General features: G+C 43.6%; 1 protein-coding gene and 1 non-coding gene across 4 annotated transcripts in view; one reads left to right on the plus strand and one right to left on the minus strand.

The window, feature by feature from the left end:
• LOC118509543 overlaps positions 1–17890 on the plus strand; it is a 209845-nt gene that overhangs the window by 88293 nt on the left and 103662 nt on the right. The window lies entirely within an intron of this gene.
• Trnae-cuc lies at positions 12488–12559 on the minus strand. Its single transcript has one exon. It is a non-coding gene; the product is annotated as a tRNA-Glu (tRNA).

Consider the following 17890-nt stretch of genomic DNA (forward strand, 5'->3'; position numbering starts at 1 on the left):
CAAATTATGCATGCTCGCACGAGACAAAGTAACGTTCATTAATCTATTTTGTCAAAAGGTGCGAAGCCCACCAGCCACACCGTCACCGTGGCCGAAAGGTGAAAGTGTGTCCATCTCCAGCGTTTTGATTCACTTTTTCCTACAATGCTGAGCTCCCAACTAACGCAAACAAACGCAAAACCCGATTACAATCCGTTCCGGAGACTGGAGCCTCGGGCCGGTGGAAATTTGAAGAGAGCCCTTCAAATGCTCCCATCGGCGTACAGACGATGGATACCTGTACGGAGTAGTTCGTGCAGGGAGTAGGAAACTAGGTCCAGCTTAAGAGAGGTACACCACACACTAGACAATGGTTGTTCGGTTCCGGTTATTTGGTAGGTGATTTGATTAATCGTCGTCGGAAGGTGTGGTATGGTGAACCTAAGGTGAACAGCACTACTTTAAATCGTAATCAGCGTCAGCTGGTGCGTACGGAGGCTGGGTGCGAAATATTCCGAAACACCTTTTGCCGTGAGGAGGCCTCCGGTCGCAGGGATGCTGCGGTTGAATCGGAACCATAAATATTATGACCTAGGTTTTGGTGGCTCGCCGGATCGACGTCCGGAGCTACTGAAGCTAATGGTTCATTTTTGGTCACGTTATAAAGCTGAAGTGGGTTTTAGACGAAACCTACCCACTGCTTAATGTACTCTCCTGACTGAGTGAGAAATAATCGTTATCAACCTCACTGCAATAAGCTCCTCGTCTCATCACTTTATTCTTTAATTGACGCTCTGGAAGATCTTTTTTCATTCGCCAGCATCGTACTGCTTTCTTTATGCATTTCTTACCATTAAACTTAAAAACTCCAAGTTATCTAATCCTTCACGTGACTTCAGCCCCAAATATAAACAGATCGCCACCAGCTGGGCCATTCTTTCGGCCGTCCCTTTCACTGCACGTAACCTTTGATCATCCGTTCGGACAGCGCCCAGACTGGCGTCCGGCACGACCGGCATCCACGGCCGGCGTAACACAGCAGGTGTCGGTTATGCTGTCAATTTTAAACGCTCATAAATCCGCTCCAGCACTCACATCGCTTCCCAGCTTTCGGATAACCTGCCGTACCCTGCTTAAAGCTCTCCATGAAGTCGCAGCAACTCGCACAACTGCATCTCACTATTAATCAACAGTTTCACTTTCGTTGCAAGCTAAATCAGCTCGCAGGGAGGAAGAAATTCAAGCTTCATGCCTGCCGGTCGCGTTAACCGACCAACAGCAACGAGTGTGCTCTCAATCTCGACGCTCGCTTCCTGGCCACGCTTACAAACCGGGCGTTATGTGACAGTGCGCGGAACCGGACAAATTTATCCTGGTCACGGCACCATCACGTCATCTTACGGCGAACCCCCAGCGGCGGGTGGGGACTAGCATTATCCGGCATGCAGACTAAACAATCTGGTTCACAAGACATTCCACCATGCCCGCGTCACCACAACCTGAAAATGATCCACTCGACAACCTATGTCAACCTGAGCATGTCGTGAGCTCAGAGGCGCTCTGATCGTATGCACGCGCAGGTTTATTGATGCTCGCCGGAGTAGGAGTTGCTATCGGGGGAGGTGCAATAGGAGCTGCTCCAGCTTCACAGATCAGCATTTGTCGGTTGCATTTGATTAGCAGCATCCCGGATGACAGTGACACACAGCGGTACGATGCGCTCGTAACCGCACCGCGATGTGCAGTTAATTGCATACCGCAGCATGATTTATGTCGCGTAATTAAAGCATCATTCGATCGCGCGGAACGCATTGCTAGTTTGGCTGGTGCGGATGGCAATCGGGAGTCATTTTTGCTGCAATTTTTATGCAAACACACACCTGTTTCGCCACACGTATAATGAGATTATGAGGTGCAATATTTATTGTTTATGTTAACCATTGGCTTCAATTATGTAGAGGATGGAGCCGTGGTCTGGTTGACAAATGGAATAGGTATATGCCAGTGTTGAGTATGTATTGAAGCATGGGATTTTCGTGATGTCTATTTCAAAAGTATTTCTTAGAAAATTACAATAAATCCACATATTGTATTATTCACATATTCACATATTTATTATGATTTATTTCCTGAGAAACTGCAATCATATCAGTTCTCTCGAGATGGAAGGACCTGATGGAATGACGGCTCCCAATTGTACAAATGTTTACAATCATAAAAGCTCTCTTGAATCAAAAACCCTATTTTACTCAAAATTCAAAGCAAAAATAGTTTTGCCATGCGTGAAATTATGATTTTAATAATTTCAAATTATAGTCCGAATTCCAACTTTCTAAGGCTTGAGTAGCGTTCAGTATCTAGTATCTAGACAAAATTGAGTTGCCTCAATACTGAAGCTCGCAGTTTACATTGAAGAAGGCATCGTCAAATGAGCTGATAAGTGCAGAGTGAAAGTTAGAGAGAATATACCTCAAGTTAAAAGGAAAGTATCGCCTGCATAATCTTCCAATATCCCACTTTATATTTTTACCACTTTTTACATTTAATTCTAGACCTTCAGCAGTAATTTGCCAAATTTTCTTCTTCTTCTTCTCCTTTGGCACTACAACCTCGAAAGGTCTCGGCCTGCCATTTCTGGCTTTCTGTGACTTGACTTTACCAGTAGCAAAGTAGTCAGCTCTGCGTACGGGCAGGCAGGTCTGGATGGGATTTGAACACCTGTCCTGCCGTGTGAAGACCGGAGCCGTTATCGCCTCGGCCTCCGGACCGCCCTACAATTTTTCTAACGATCATTATTTATTCCTCGCTGGTACTACAATCTTGAAAAGTCTTGGCCTGCAATTTCTTGCCTCGATTTCTGACTCGATTCTATTCCCAGATGTATAGACAATCCTATGTATGGATAACAATGAGTTAAATTATTGTTTTCCTGATTTTCTTTTATTCGTTCTAGGTTTAAGTTATCCATACTCCTATATAACTAACCTAACACTATCCTAACAAGACCCTATCACGTCCTATTGACCCGATTCTTCTTTGAAAGCTGTTCACAATAGTGTGAGCATTTAAAACTTGATAATATTTATACAAAGCCCCACTCATGGCTGTAATTGTTACAAGACCAGCTTAGGAAGGTCTTGAACGTGATAGTTGAATAAATTTACCAGAACTGGAATAATCCTTTGAGAGGGCATTTATTATATTCATAATAGTATATTCAAGCAGAGTGATAGCATAGATTTCTCCAATTAGATTTTTTAACCTGAAGCGTACATTGGGTTACTTCACATCTATGGTTCAAAGTCTACAGTCCCAGAAGTAAGTCTATAGTCTGGATAGGATAGTCTCTCCACGCCAAAAAAAAGGTTCCGGAGGGCCAGACGAGTCAAGCGCCTCTAGACTGGCTTTAGCTTTTCTATCCATAAACGAGCCTTAGGGCTCCAACTAATGCTGGAAAATGCAAGGCTGCTTCCGGACCCGGTTACTAAGTAAGCATTTGATGAAAGTTTAGTGAAGATACATCACGCTTAAAGCAGATAAACCAAAAAAAACATACTTACCTTTAGAAAACGATAGAATTCCGTTAATAAGCATCAACATTAGGCATATACTATAGATCTAATAAAGTTCCATTCTTCTCAAACTTATTTTGAAATACAAGGTAGGACTCATCATCCACATAAACAAGAGACCCTCTTTAGTATACTCTTCCATACACAAATACGACCGATAGACACATGCAACCAGGTGTAAATTTGCATAAATATTTTCTCGCACATTGACGAATCGATTCACTTGATACCTGAGATATCACATCAATCACTCGAGATTCTTCACACCATAAAAAAATCGTAATAAATAACATTTTCCATCCTTTCTTGTCACCAGTTTCATAAGCACCCTCTCGCACGATTGAAACTGTGCCGAATGAAACCGCTCCGGTTTGGATAGTAACGTTTACCAAATATCAATTTCTATCCACCTCAGCTCATGGTACGGGAACATAGCCACCCGCATTCAAGGTACTCACATTCTGTCCTCAAAAATATTCAACCGAAAAGAATTTGCAATGTTAAAATACCCTTCACATCACTTCAGCTGCTTTTGCATCATCGAGCTTTGCACGGCAAGTACGAACGTCGGGCATCATTCACCGGTAAACAAGCTGGAACCGTTCGAAGCCACTTCACCGTTGAAAACGCTATCGCACTAGAGTCCTGTTAATTTTTTTTGCACTTATTTTTATGGGAGCGCAAACCCTTTTCTTTTTTGTCTCCGCCATGCACTTGCACACGGTGCATGTGAGCGAGTTCTTGGGGCCAAAACTTGTTTGAAAAGAATCGCTCGATGAATGAAGAGCTTTTCCGTGTCGATAAAATGACAGAAAGCATTTTTTCTTCTTTGGTTGGAACTCTCTAGGAAAAGAAATTTTGAAAATACTTTGCCACTTGAAGGTTTTAGGAAAAGTTGAAGTTTACTCGTATTTTTTCTGGTGATATGAAGGGGAAACTTTTACCCTGCGACATAAGTCGCTCAAACTTGCTCTGGGAAGTACTCGGTCGTAGAGTACCGACTTGTGCCCGAGGCCTTACCGTATCGTTCTTGCTTCGTTATTCGTGTCTTGAAAATTGCGCTTTTGTGATGTTTCTATCGGAGTGTTTCATTAATTTGATGTACATAACAATAGCTGCTAGGTCCTGGATAGCTTTAAGCTTTGAAAAAGATCTCTTGAAGAATCAAGCAGCTGAAATAGATATTTCCTTGACGATTGTGTGCATCCTGCATCCACTTCCAAAACTGCACCCTACACGACAGAACTTGATTAAGTCCTGTCCCATGTCAGCAACTCCCTCCCCGGCGACCAAGCTTCGATCATCGAGTCTGATCTGAAAAGTTTCCCAAAGTTCGCTCTACTTCCTATGCTTCCGGCAGCATTCAACAACGAACCTCCCGTGTCGCCCAATCCTTCCCAAACAATCACCTCAACAAAATTGCCACGAAAATTAGAAACTTTAACTTGATTAAATTGTTGATGATGTTTTTCGCCCGTACGCGTTCTAAGCACGTGTGTACGTACCAGTTGCGATTACGAAACTTTTCACCAACAACCGATGCAGTGACAGCTCATCCACCCCACACCGTAGAAGAAGGGAATTAATTGATAATTTTCACCTCGTTTGCTTAGCTAGAATAACAGTGCCGAGGTACTGTGGTGAGTTACGTTCATCAACACGTCATGTTACGCTGAGTCGGGTTTATAGCTGCAGATCGATGAGGTGAAGTGATCTTCGCCGAAAGAAAATTGGCGCTCGTGTGTGTGTGTGTTTGTGTGGCAGTGAAATTAGCTTTGGATGGTAGAATTTATTACACCCTGTCTCGTGCACAAACACATACGTAAACAACTCACACACGCATAAACAACCTATCTTCGTGAAACTCATCGGATCGCATTTGATGATGATGCTGATATATAGCTCTCATCCTCATCGTCAAACCCCCAGAAGGAAGTCTGCATGCGACAGACAGACCAGTAAGGGGCTCTCGGACAAGACACCACGACCGACCACGAAAAGGGCGCTTCTGTGGGCGGCGAACACTTCACCAGACGAGTTAACTGGAATTCTCTAACGAAATTAACGTAATTAACGCCTAGGGATGTTCAACAAACTCATATCCTTGGCGTGTGTGTGTGTGTGTTTAGCCGGCGGTACAAGCGTTCACAAGGATCAAAGCCACACAGGCAGTAGGCTCGCTGCTTACTACACATTCTAGCGGCTCCCGGTAAAGGTTATAAGTATTTAATTCGCTCGTCTAAATATCGCCACCAATCAAGCCTCTGGAAATAACACACCCAAGCCACAAGTACGGCTTCCCTTATGAGCAGACCTTTCCCATTATTGTTTAACAAATGGAAGCCATTAACTAAAGGAGCAGTTGTGTTACGTCTCTCGCAATGACTCACCAGGAAAAGAAAGCCATTTTAACCGTTTCGCTAGGCTTTTAGAATAAATTATCAGCTAATGTTTCGCACCATACATGTCAGTGATGTGACGTGTTCTTTCGCACTCATCTCCTTCCAGGCGAGTTGGCAGACGCAAAGAACCGCTCATTTTAATCTGCATATTTTTATTTCTCACCGGGCATCGGGTGCTTTAGAAGGTTATTCACGGGTTCGGGTTCAACAACCCGCGACATCCAAACAATCAAACGTCCTCCCACAAACGACTTAAGCACAAATCCGACGCTCGAAGCGAGTGTGTTCCACCAACGACTCGCGTTCCAAAAGTTGGTCCAAACTGGTCCACCGAGTTGACCGAACCATTTTTGGGGCCGCCGTGTACCTTCTGCCATTCGATACTGGTTTTTCCCCAACCCGATTCGACCAGATTCGTATTCGTGCGTGTGCTTCAGCCTTACTTATCTTCGCAATCGCATCTCTCGAACTCGATCACCGCACGGCAGCTCTTGGCGGTAGTATTAAAACATGCGAAGGGCGCCAGCTTGTTGGTTGGTTCGTTTGGCAGACGCAAAGCAAAACGCCAGTCGTTCAATGAAACGGTTCGATTGCGCAACCGACACCACCATGTGGCCGGCAACCGTGCAGCGTGGCGGGCAAGAAAAGGGCAAGAAATTGGAACCATGTTTGGGTGCCGTCCGTCGTAATCCGGGGCCATTCGATAGCGCCCTGCGCCAGATTTGACTGACAGACAGACTTGGGTGTACGGTGTACCGCACTGCACTGCTGTTTTTCCACCCGTTGATGCACCCGTTTTGATAGTAGTAATTCGGTTTTTCATCTCCAACTCACTCTTTCGTGCGAGCTTATGCTCCAAGTGGATGTTATGAAATTGATATGAGGTTCGGAAGATAATCAACCGTTTCTGCTTCACTCAAACTCCAGTACCACGAATAATTGCTGTCAAATTTTGCGACCATGTTGCGGCACACACCATAATTGCGCGTGCTCCCGTGCGTTTAGATGCGTTGAGTAACACGTGGTGCGCTCGACGATCAAATGTGTGTTGCGGTGTGTCGTTTGCAATGCATAAATTACATCAATTTTGAAGTAGCAGAGCGTAAAGGTATGTGAACGATGGGTTATCAGGCGGGATCAGCTTGAAGTTGGTTTGCAGCTCACATAACTAGGAAAGTATGCAATATTTTAAAGCAATAGCAGCCAATACAATCAACAAGCTGTGTTCAATCAAGAAGGTCCTGCGTCGGTTAAAATTCAGCTGATTTAGCATACCAAAGGGAAAATGTAAGTCAATACAGGAAAAGATCTTTAATGTCATAACCTTAAATAATCTAGAAATATATGAACGTGCCGTGATAATTCGAGTCTAATTTGTAATCAATAATAAATGACTTCAAAGCAACTCCAACGAATCCTAGAGAGTACTTTTAGATTTTTGATTCGTCTACAGAGGTAGTGTTGACTCACTGACGCTGATTGTAGGATTTTCACTGATTCCAGTATGACGGCTCGACGCCGTATTGTCAACTTCGCATATGTTGACGATTTCAAGTTCACAAATATTAACAACGCATTTCCTCCCTATGGAAGATGCCTTACTTTGCTATAAAATTCAAAACCTTAACCATGATTATTGCCTGAAACGTCTTACCATAAATTCATGCCAAAACTTTAATACGAGGTCGCTTAAACGAGAAGATTCCCGACCGATGCCTAGCCTTTGTTAATTAATAGATCTACTGTACAACTATTTTCCAATCTTTACGAAACTTGATAAAGACTGATTCTGCCTGAGATATCGGACTGGGCCTCGAAGGAATTCTGTGTTTAATCAACCAAATGTATAGTCTAATATTTCTATTCCGTAGGCGAATTTTTCAAAGCAATAGTGTAGAATTTGTCCCAATTCAATAATAAAATGTAACAATATCTGCGTGAAATTGATAAACCCCACTTAAAGAGAGCAGCTAATTTGAAGTTGGCTTAATCTCATCCAGACCGTCTCCCCGTATGCAGGACTGATTATCTAACTATTGGTACAATTATCTCGAGAAAGCCTGAAAAGGCTGGTCAAAACTTTGCTTGTGTTTAAGTGCCTTAAAAGAAGCTCAGTCCATAAAACCTAAAGAAAATTATATCAGTACAAGCCGTTCCAGTGTTAAGTCCCCGTGACTCTAAAACCTGATCTGATAAAATTAGCGACCAGTTATAAATGATTCACAGAATCAATTTAAATCCTTGTTCTTCTTTGTCTGTTCAGGGTTGAGCATGGTAGTGGTTCATTCTCCGTTTCCACAGACTCCACCAAAGGAGGTTTCTTAAAACCCGTCGCTCAAACATGGCAAGTTCATTACAGTCTTTAATCAGTATTTGAGCTAATAAAACTATTTTTGTTAATAATGCACATTAAAAGCGAGACATTTCGTGAAGTGAGGTGCCATTCTGTCTGGATTTAATCAGTTTCTCGCATTGTTCATGAATGTTCACAAGCTATAAAAAGTCAATACAGGAAAGCAGTTACGCAAAATAAATCTGCAGGGTACTGTTATAAGGTTATCGAGGCTCTGCATGTCTCGTTAAGAGCGTTCAACGCCAAATACTACCCTTACTACTTCTTCTACTCTGGACCAATAACCTCAAGAGTTTTCGGCCCACAATTACTGACATTTTTGCCTTAGTTTATCTGTAGCTGATTAGTCAGTCGATCGTGGTCGATCTGGCTGTAAGCAGCATTATGTTAGCAAATGGCGCCACAACCAATAGGATCATCAGGCCAACAGCTGTTCTAGTATTTTAGATTAATTTGATTATCAGCTCGATAAGACAAATATAGCACAAAATACAGCAATAATATCTACCTCATAAGATCAAGGTCTGAACTACTTCCCAGGGTATTTCATTAACGAGACGAAATCCTAAACTGAAATCTTCCATTTAAAATACTGCACTTCTTTATCATCTCGCAGCGAGCACTTGATGGCACTGAACCTTGTCATAGCCTATCATTACCGATGCACAAAATTGCAGATCATTTTTAAGTGGCAATCATTATCACTCGTATATCATTGATGAAAAATTTATCCCCATAACCAACCAAACCACAAAAAAAACGAAAACCAAATTTCTCAATCAAATGTCCGGACCGATCGGTCGCCTGCCTCTCGGTTTTCATACCCTCAACATTTCTCACCCGTGACTGCACCATTTTCCTTCTTTCCCTCGTTCGTATGTGGAGCTTTTAATTGCATCAACGACCAAGAAACGTTGTACGAAGAGAAAAAAAAACTAATGTGTCTAGGCCCCCCCGTTGACGGCTCAATCGAGGCGCTTCGAGATGAGATAATCTGGCTGTATCTGGGACAAACGATTTAGGGCGGGTACCGAAACGTATGACCAAGCGGCCTGTGCATGATTTATGCTGCAGTTAACACATTTTCCCATGCGTATGATGCTTCACTCCGCGGTTTCCTTTCGATTAACACAAGCTCATCAACACAATTTCGGTCGGTAGAAAGCTTGCCGTTTTCCGCTAAATGGATAATTTCTTCTGCTACTTCGCCCCTAGAACCATCCCACCAACCCAACAGGAAACACATTTTCTAAAGTCATGCCATACCGCCACCATCTGTCAAACCAATTCGAGGGCGCGGCTTTCTCGCCTTCGCCGTAGAGTGTGTTGTGCTCGTTGGCGAGATTTACGCGCGGTGAACGCGGTTGCCAGACGGCTTGGCAATTGCGCGGGTGTTTTCACTGCCATCGAGCCGTTTCAAGTTTTTCCCTCTCTTCGACTGACTCAATCGAGAAGGGGGGGGAGGGAGGGGGGGTGGCATTCCAGGTGATCAAGGTTACCATGACCATCTTGCCATAAATTTCCATAAATAATACGCAATCGAGCACCCACACACACAAACGCCCCATGTGTTGGAGGCCGTTGAAGGAACCACAGTGAACAACAAAAAAAAGAAACAGCACATGGACCAAGCTTCACTCGACCACGGATCGATGACAATGTTCTGCTGGTGACCGCAGAAAACCAAAACCCCCCGCAACTACACAACCCTCACACAAGGAAACCCCAAAAAGCGCGCAAGAAGATTTAGCAAACATTTGAGCTTGGGGAAAGATTTTCCATCCGGCAACCTTCTACCTGCCTGGTTGGTTGGATGCCTCGAGCTCCATACGGCACACATTTGACTCACTTTTCCACTTCACCATCTTTTTTTTTTGTTGTTGCTTACTCAAATAAAGTTTTGTTGCTTTCAAATGTGCTCCCAAACGCGTATTTCACGCATGGAAACGCGATTTTATTCCGATACGGGCGCGCGTGCACGCTAGAGTTTTGCAACAATAAAAAAATATTAAAAAGTCAGAAAAGAACAATCCCACATGCCAAATTGTACGCACAAACACACACACACACACACGTAGAAATATTTCGCATACAGTGTGGTGAAATAAATTGAAAGTAAATTGCTTTCAACCACCGAGCCACCCTTTCCAAAGGGGTTGCGGCAACACAAAAACCCCTACTCGGTTCGATTGTGTTGCCGCCGGTTTTGTGAGGGTTAATTTTTAATGCTTTAGCCCAATATTATTTGAGTGTGTGCGTGTGTGTGCCAACTTCAGGTCGAATTGTTTATCAATCATGCAGCCAAAGTGCTGCTTCAGATTCCGGTGAAAAATTCGGGGAAAAGTAGTAAATAAATTTAATAAATTACTCCACCGGCATTTGTTTCGCCGTATACGTAGTTCCGGGGGTTCTACGAATATCCGGGGGTGCTCGGAATAATCTTTCATAATAAAAAAAAACAACCCAAATCCCACGGAAAAAATATAAAAATGATGTTCTGATTCTTGACTTGGTTTTTCTCATAAGAACGTTGCACACGTTTTTGCACACTTCTGTCGGTAAAAGCTTTACATAACCCACGTTCCTGTAAACTGATTTGAGTCATGTAGAGAGAATCTCTCTAGCATAACATTTTTCAAAAATCCATCTCTACAGCTTAGCCTGAGCTTGCATTGTTCTGAGAAGGGCAACTACGTAAGTTGAGCTGCCCAAAACAAGCACGGTAACACGTGGCTGGTATGTAGCTCTCGGTATGAATTACGTATTAAGACCAGAATAATTATGACACTAATGATGCTGTTTACATATGTGCAGTAAATTAGATAGCGTTATTCGATGAATATTGAACAACTGTGATTAATGACCGGCTTCGTAGAAAACCAGTTAACGTCACTTTACTTAAGTACATCTTCTACGGAATCCTTTTAATTAGCTCAATCGTTTCTCATGAAAATTTAGCTCAACATTCGTTCGTCAATAATAATATGTATGAGATTGAGGGACGCTCTCGTCTGGATCGTTCGCATCAATATCAAGACATACAACCAAGGAACAATCCGAGGGCACTTAAGCGATGACTTTCTGGAATGTTTGGTTGATTTCGACATTAATTTAATGTCTCATTTGTCTAGAATTTGATGATGGCGGCCACACGGCAGCATTAAATGTCATTTGGACCATCTGTCTGACTGGTCAGGATATGTTGCTCGAGTTCAAACAGCATGTAGGACCTATCAAATGCTGAAGCCAAGAAGAAGGACAAAAATACATCAACTTATAAAATCCAACGAAGAAATTCTTAAATTGTTAATAAACCATTGAAAGTTTAAACACAGAAGTTTAAAACAGAGCTATGTAGCAGAACCTTCACAAAGTATTGAGAGAGCGGCACCAAACCTCGGATTGGAAATTATCGAGCAGGATATCAAATTGATGATAGCTCTCAGCTAACAAACACTGCTTTACGAATAAGTGATGAACAATTAAGTTATCGCACCTTTGAAGTCGTCCAAAGCTTCTCCTGGTTGTGGTCAAGTGTCTACACTAACAACATAGATATTGAGATCCATGAAAAAGCGTTGCCCGGCAACCGGTCTAACTACGGCTAGAGCTATCTTCTTTATATTAAACACCCAAGACACTGGGACAATTCAAGACTGACGACACTGGGATATTTATAGCCACAGAGAGCCCATACTCACACATGCCTCTGAGACATCTCTGTCAGATGTCAGTCTCTGCAGGATTTTTGGCTCCGTATGCGAGGAACGACAATGGAAAAGACGTTATGATAGCGATCTCTGAGAGTTGTACAGATATCGCTCACCGCTGGTCATGTCATGAGAATGACACCGGTCAACCGACTCGGCAAATTCATTCTAGCCCGTCTACATGGAAAGAAAACGTGTAATATGCTCAAATAGTGATGGAATTATAGCGAGGATGCGTCCGTCAGAGCATTAACTACCCGTTCGAAGCGTTTCTATCGCCAGATAAGCTGACGAAGCGTTTGAATTGGTTTTCCTTATGTTTATTATACTGCTTTAAACAGTAAGTACAGTAAGGACAGTAAACAGTGTCCAAAAACGTTTTTCCTCTATCACTGGTAAAAAAGCTCTCATCGTTCATGATACTACTATTAACACTATTTATATAAAAACCACTTCTTTTAAAAAAACTGTTTCCCATACCGGGAATCGAACCCGGGCCTTCCGGGTGAGAGCCGGATATCCTAACCACTAGACAATATGGGACTTGTTGAATGTTCAAGGCTTAACATAGATCGAATCGTAATGATCATACTCAACGCTTCGTTGATTTCGATTTTCCACTCTGCTCTTTCGTTGCAGCAAATCAACACGCAGTATGTGTTGCTTCTCGTTATAAATAGCTAGTCAAACTGCGCAGGCCTTAAAATGCTAATCTTTTTTTAGGAATGTTGCTGCCACTATCAATCTGTTTATTTTTTATTTTTGTACAGCATTTAATTTTGTTTTGAGATTGAGATGGACTGATAGCGTGAATGCGTCCGCCAGAATAGCCGGAGTCACTGCTCTAGACCGTGAACCTATAAATTGTACGATTATTGACGAGAGCGTCCTTATGTTAAAACTTGGGCTAACCTTCACAAACCTTAATTATTACATACACTTATCTCTTTAAAGTTGAGAGTTGATAGGGCACTTAATTTTCAAGCGATTCATATAAAATGTTGATGAAAGCAAACCAGTAGACAGACAAAATCATCCATGGTCTATCATCTCTCCCCCGGGTCTATTATAGGGCGCTTTTCTACCCTACAAAACTGCACTCAAAAAAAACGTGCGGGTTTCGATGGAGCTCAATTGCATGTAAATTATCTCCCACACGCTGCCGATGCGTACCGGAGCAAGTGCACCCACTGCAAGTGCACCACCCCACCTCAGGTGCCAATCAAACCGCTTATTCCAGTCGGGCAACTTAACGAACGACCGACAGACATATAATTCGATCCGAACCCCCGAAGAAGAAACCCCCAAAACTACTATCTGTTCTCGTCTGTGGCAGTAATTTAATTGCGGTTTTTGTGCCGGCGTTAAACTGTTCGCCGAGCACGGGCATGAGCCTCAGTTGCCAGTACTTGCATCACCGGAGCTAATTAGAGGGTTTGGGCAGCCAACTGGCTCACTTCACTGCACCACAACCACTGCAAGCATAAACCACCGCTTAAAGGGTGATCTCGGTAGCGACCAGGCAGGCAGGCAGGCCGGAGGCTTTGATGTAAAAGTTTTCCCCACCTCGACAAGCAACCCCACCAAAAAAAGACCGGTAGACTCTCAACACACTGGGCGAGTCATGGTGCGAGAGGCTGCTAAACGGTTTGATGATCCGATTTCTAATTATCATTCATTGGCAACTGAGCTGCTGCTGCCACCCGTCCATTTTGCGGGGCAAGTTTCTTCGGCTGAAAAGTTCTAGACCCATACACAGCTCCAAAACTCACGCGTGGTTTCAAGGGCTAATCGATCCGGAGTGCAGCATGCGATTATCGGTCAAATTGGCTACTCACTCGCCGCAAATGCGAAAAGTGTGCTTCGATCGTTTGGCCCCATCAACATTTGGCCCACCGTCAAAACACGCCGTGCCTACCATCCATTACCGTGCCATCGGCCTCGTCCTTGGGAAGCGATGGAAATCGATCGGACTTCAATTTCTCAACTCACCGAGCCGGTCATCAGCTAGCGGAAGGCTTTCGCTTACCATCAGCCAGCACAATACGATAAAGTGCACCGCTTTTCGCTCGTAACGGAGGCTGACCGTTTGTGAGGCTACATCGTAAACGGCCTTCCCGGAGCTGTCCGTAGCCAAAAATGGCTTGATGGTGATGTATTTCTGTTGCTGTTGCCCTCCCCATCCGCAGGCTTTGAACTGCTCTCCGAGTGAAGTTTTTGGTGGGTTTGATTTCAAGATCGATAGTGCCATCGCGGAGGTCACTCGGAGGTTGTGCTATCTATTTTTAAGGGTGTGCCACTGGAAGTTTGAGCTGTCGGCGTGCAGTGGATGACCTTCGCTCATTAGGCCAACCGGGTACATGAGCTGTGTAAAACAGTTTTACTACCGACCGTTGTTCGTATCTGCCATGAACCTTTGAAAATGGACATAATGATAATGGGGCCCAATAACAACATTTCAAGCAGAGCTATAGATTATAGGCTGAAAGAGATTCTGTCATAAGTTTCTTTGAGTCTTCACATGGTGGGACTGGAGATTGAATATGACTGGCTATCATGCTAGGAGGAACACTAAATTGGCTCCACGAAACTTCTCGAGGTTTCTCCTGAAATGCCAACGAAGAGGAAGAATGTCAATAATCGACCCATTTGCAGTAACTCCTCCAGAAACAACTTCAAATTCGTTCTCAAACATAACGGAACTCTCAAAAACAGGCTTCCAGCTTACCATTTGCATCTTGGTTTTGTCATTGATGAATTCTCATTTCACAAGAAAGACTTCCAAACCTACCATTTGGATCTACCCACATGTCCCAAAAATCCGGACTAGCTAGCTAGCACCGTGTTTTCTTCATTCTTTCCCAGGCAAAAGTGTACAGGAAGAATCATCTTCCACGCTCTTCCAAGCTTCTGATCACGTTCCTCGGACGTGGTGCGGCTTAACGTCGCACAAAAAAGTATGCCAAAAAACTCATTACCAGTCTCGCAAAGTCGCCGTCCACTGCTCGGACACCTACGCATCTCCGATCCCCAACAGTTGCTTAAACTCCCCGGAAATCGCCTATCCCCCCCTCGGACGATCTTTGATCTGTGCTGGGTGGTTTTTGGTGCACCGTCCCGCGAGTTGAAGCACCTGAACGCGCATGCCCACTCAAATACCTCGATGCGATACAATGGGGCACGCACAACGTCAAGCCATCAAACAACCTCGAACCATATCGGGCAAGTGGAACTGGCCTGGCGACAAATACAGCACAACACCTTCGCTACATTGTTCCGTCTGCAGTGTGTGCCGAACAACCCCTTTTCGGTCATTTCTCTTTGGCGTTGGCTGCTGGAACCGTTGGCGTGATTTGACCCGGCACAGACCACGTCAGCTTTATAAAGTAGCCAATGGCTGTTTTAGCTTGGTGCGTCCATACGGTGAGAAATGCTTGCGTCAGCTGGGAGATATCGTAAAACGAGGAATGTTGTGCAATTATGACTTCTCAAATTTTGGCAAATATTATGTAAATATTTGATACAATCTTTTCCGCTTTAATTGCATAACTTTGAAACTCCTTCAATCATTACATTTTATAAAGCCGTTATTGTCCATTAAACCGTTCACGGTCAAGAGCCATCGTTTACTAATTGATCCCAGGTTTTCTAATGAGGTTGACGTCGCCTCCGCACGTTTACGATTAAGGTTAATTGCGAATTGACGGCTTGAACGGTCTTCAAGGGGTCCTTCTTATGATGTGACTACGTCATCAAAATCTTCTCCGTTCATCGTTCAAATAACGATACGTATTAGCTGCTAAAAGCTGCATCTAATAGTTGAAAGTTTCAACGCCTTCATATCATATTAATTTTAACCTACCAGATCTCATGTCCATATAGATGACCTGGAAAGACTTTACGAACTGATTTGTCACAGTAGTTTTAATGACATGAACAACCCATCGGATTCTGATGAGTCTTCGGATTCTGATGCTTCATTTTGAAGTTATCACCCAAACATCTGTGTACTCATCGTGCACTTATCGTTTCTTCTCAGGTGCGCCCTAGAAACTGCCGTTGATCTGGAACAGCTACAACATAAAAAGTTTTTAAAATATTCTGCTCAATCTCAGCTATAATCATCGTTTTCAAATTATGGTCCATTCTGAATCCACATTAAAAGATATCTGATTTAGATATTTTTTTTTAATTTGACGTTTAAGTAAGTTCATCCTTTGAGTGGAGTAGACAGAAGCCAGGCCGGGGAATCAACCTAGGACCCACGAATCTAACATCGATCTAACATCGATTACAGGACCTCATCCAGTAGAGGATCAAGCCTCTTTGAGGCCCTAAACAGAATGAAAGCTAATAGGAATCTGTTGACTGGGCCAGAATCAAAGGACAAGCTGAGACGTTATATGAGGTCCGTTATGGAGTTTAGGACCTCCCTCTAAATGATCAAGGCTTCTAGGATCACGCAGCCTGCCCATAGCAATATTTACCACTGTTGATAAGAACGAGGTCCGTTGAAAGTTCGGGGCCCCAAGTATCTGCTCAGTTTGCTTATACTATGATGCACCCCCTGACATGCTAATGGAGGCTAGTCTCTGCATGTTTCAAGAGCCGATGTAATTCGATGTGATGTGAGTCGATTAAATCAGAGGATAAAGCAAAGCATAGAAACCAGAAGTCGAGGCTGTCTAGTCAAATAAGTCGAGGATCCTTTAGTAAACTTTTGAAATAGAGGATATGGAGAGCCTTAAACCAGAAATGTAGTCTAGGCCTTCCAAGTCCTAACAGCAAGTCAGTACTTTTCCCTATTATTATCTAGAAGCGTTTCATAACCTTATTCTTTGCCATTTGGTCTCATACATCGAAACTGATCCAGCTAGAACGTGTATAATTTGATCATTAAGCATAAACCAACAGTCTAATCACATTAGATCGCCGCGTTACATTCTCATGTCTTTTCTTACACCCTGTAACAAACAGACATCATAAAAGAAAACGAAAAATCCGCCGTTCAAAAACCTTATCAAACAACAATTTACCGAAACACCTAGCGGCGTCACAAACGTTGACGTCTTACTTGCGTCAACCAACCACCAACCTAGCTCCTGTCCATTGCGGATGATGGAATATGAACGATTATTTGATTGTTTTAAAATCGATTACTCCAGAACCAGCCACCCTACCCACCCAAGGCCCGGGCACCAACATAATCGTTACCACCCGACCCCCGGAATACCGGCGCGTCTGCCATTGACATTGACAGAAATTCAATATTGATTCGCGGTGTTGCGCTCGGAATCGCTTCATCGTCACAGGACAAGAGAGAAATCTCTTGTGTGTGTGTGTGTGTGTGTAGTCTTGCTTTTTCCTTTCGACGTTATAAATTTCCCCTACCAGTTTTCATCGGCCAAACGGGAAGTGGGGTTTGCTGAGTCGCGCGAAAGCCACCTGTAGCCAACCGGCGAAGAAGGGGACCGGGATCAATCGATGTTCCGGAAGGAAAATTTATTTATTTCCATTTTCCCTTTTTCCTTTGCACCATTTGCACAACGCGTTGGATTTGTTTTAATTTTACCTTCCAAGTTCTGAATTCCCGGAACCAGAACCGTCCCTGGGGCTTGAGCGGGTTGCGACATTGTGTGTGATGGGTTGGACGCGCCGGTCTTGCCGGTCTTCCGCACGGAGTGTTGTCAAAATTGATTAATTCCATTTGCCGTTCATGCAGGCTGCTTTTGTTTCGAAATTAATCACATTCTCCGGTAATGCTGATGATGGTGGTGCTGTTGCTGCTGCTGCTGCTGCTGCTACTCGGCCGTAACCTTGTTAGCGTTAGGCGTTATGTTGCGTTAGCCGCACACTGTGACTGCGACACTGGCA

The sequence above is a fragment of the Anopheles stephensi genome, chromosome 3 (genome assembly GCF_013141755.1).
Source record: "Anopheles stephensi strain Indian chromosome 3, UCI_ANSTEP_V1.0, whole genome shotgun sequence".
In the NCBI taxonomy this organism is placed as follows: Eukaryota; Metazoa; Arthropoda; class Insecta; order Diptera; family Culicidae; genus Anopheles; species Anopheles stephensi.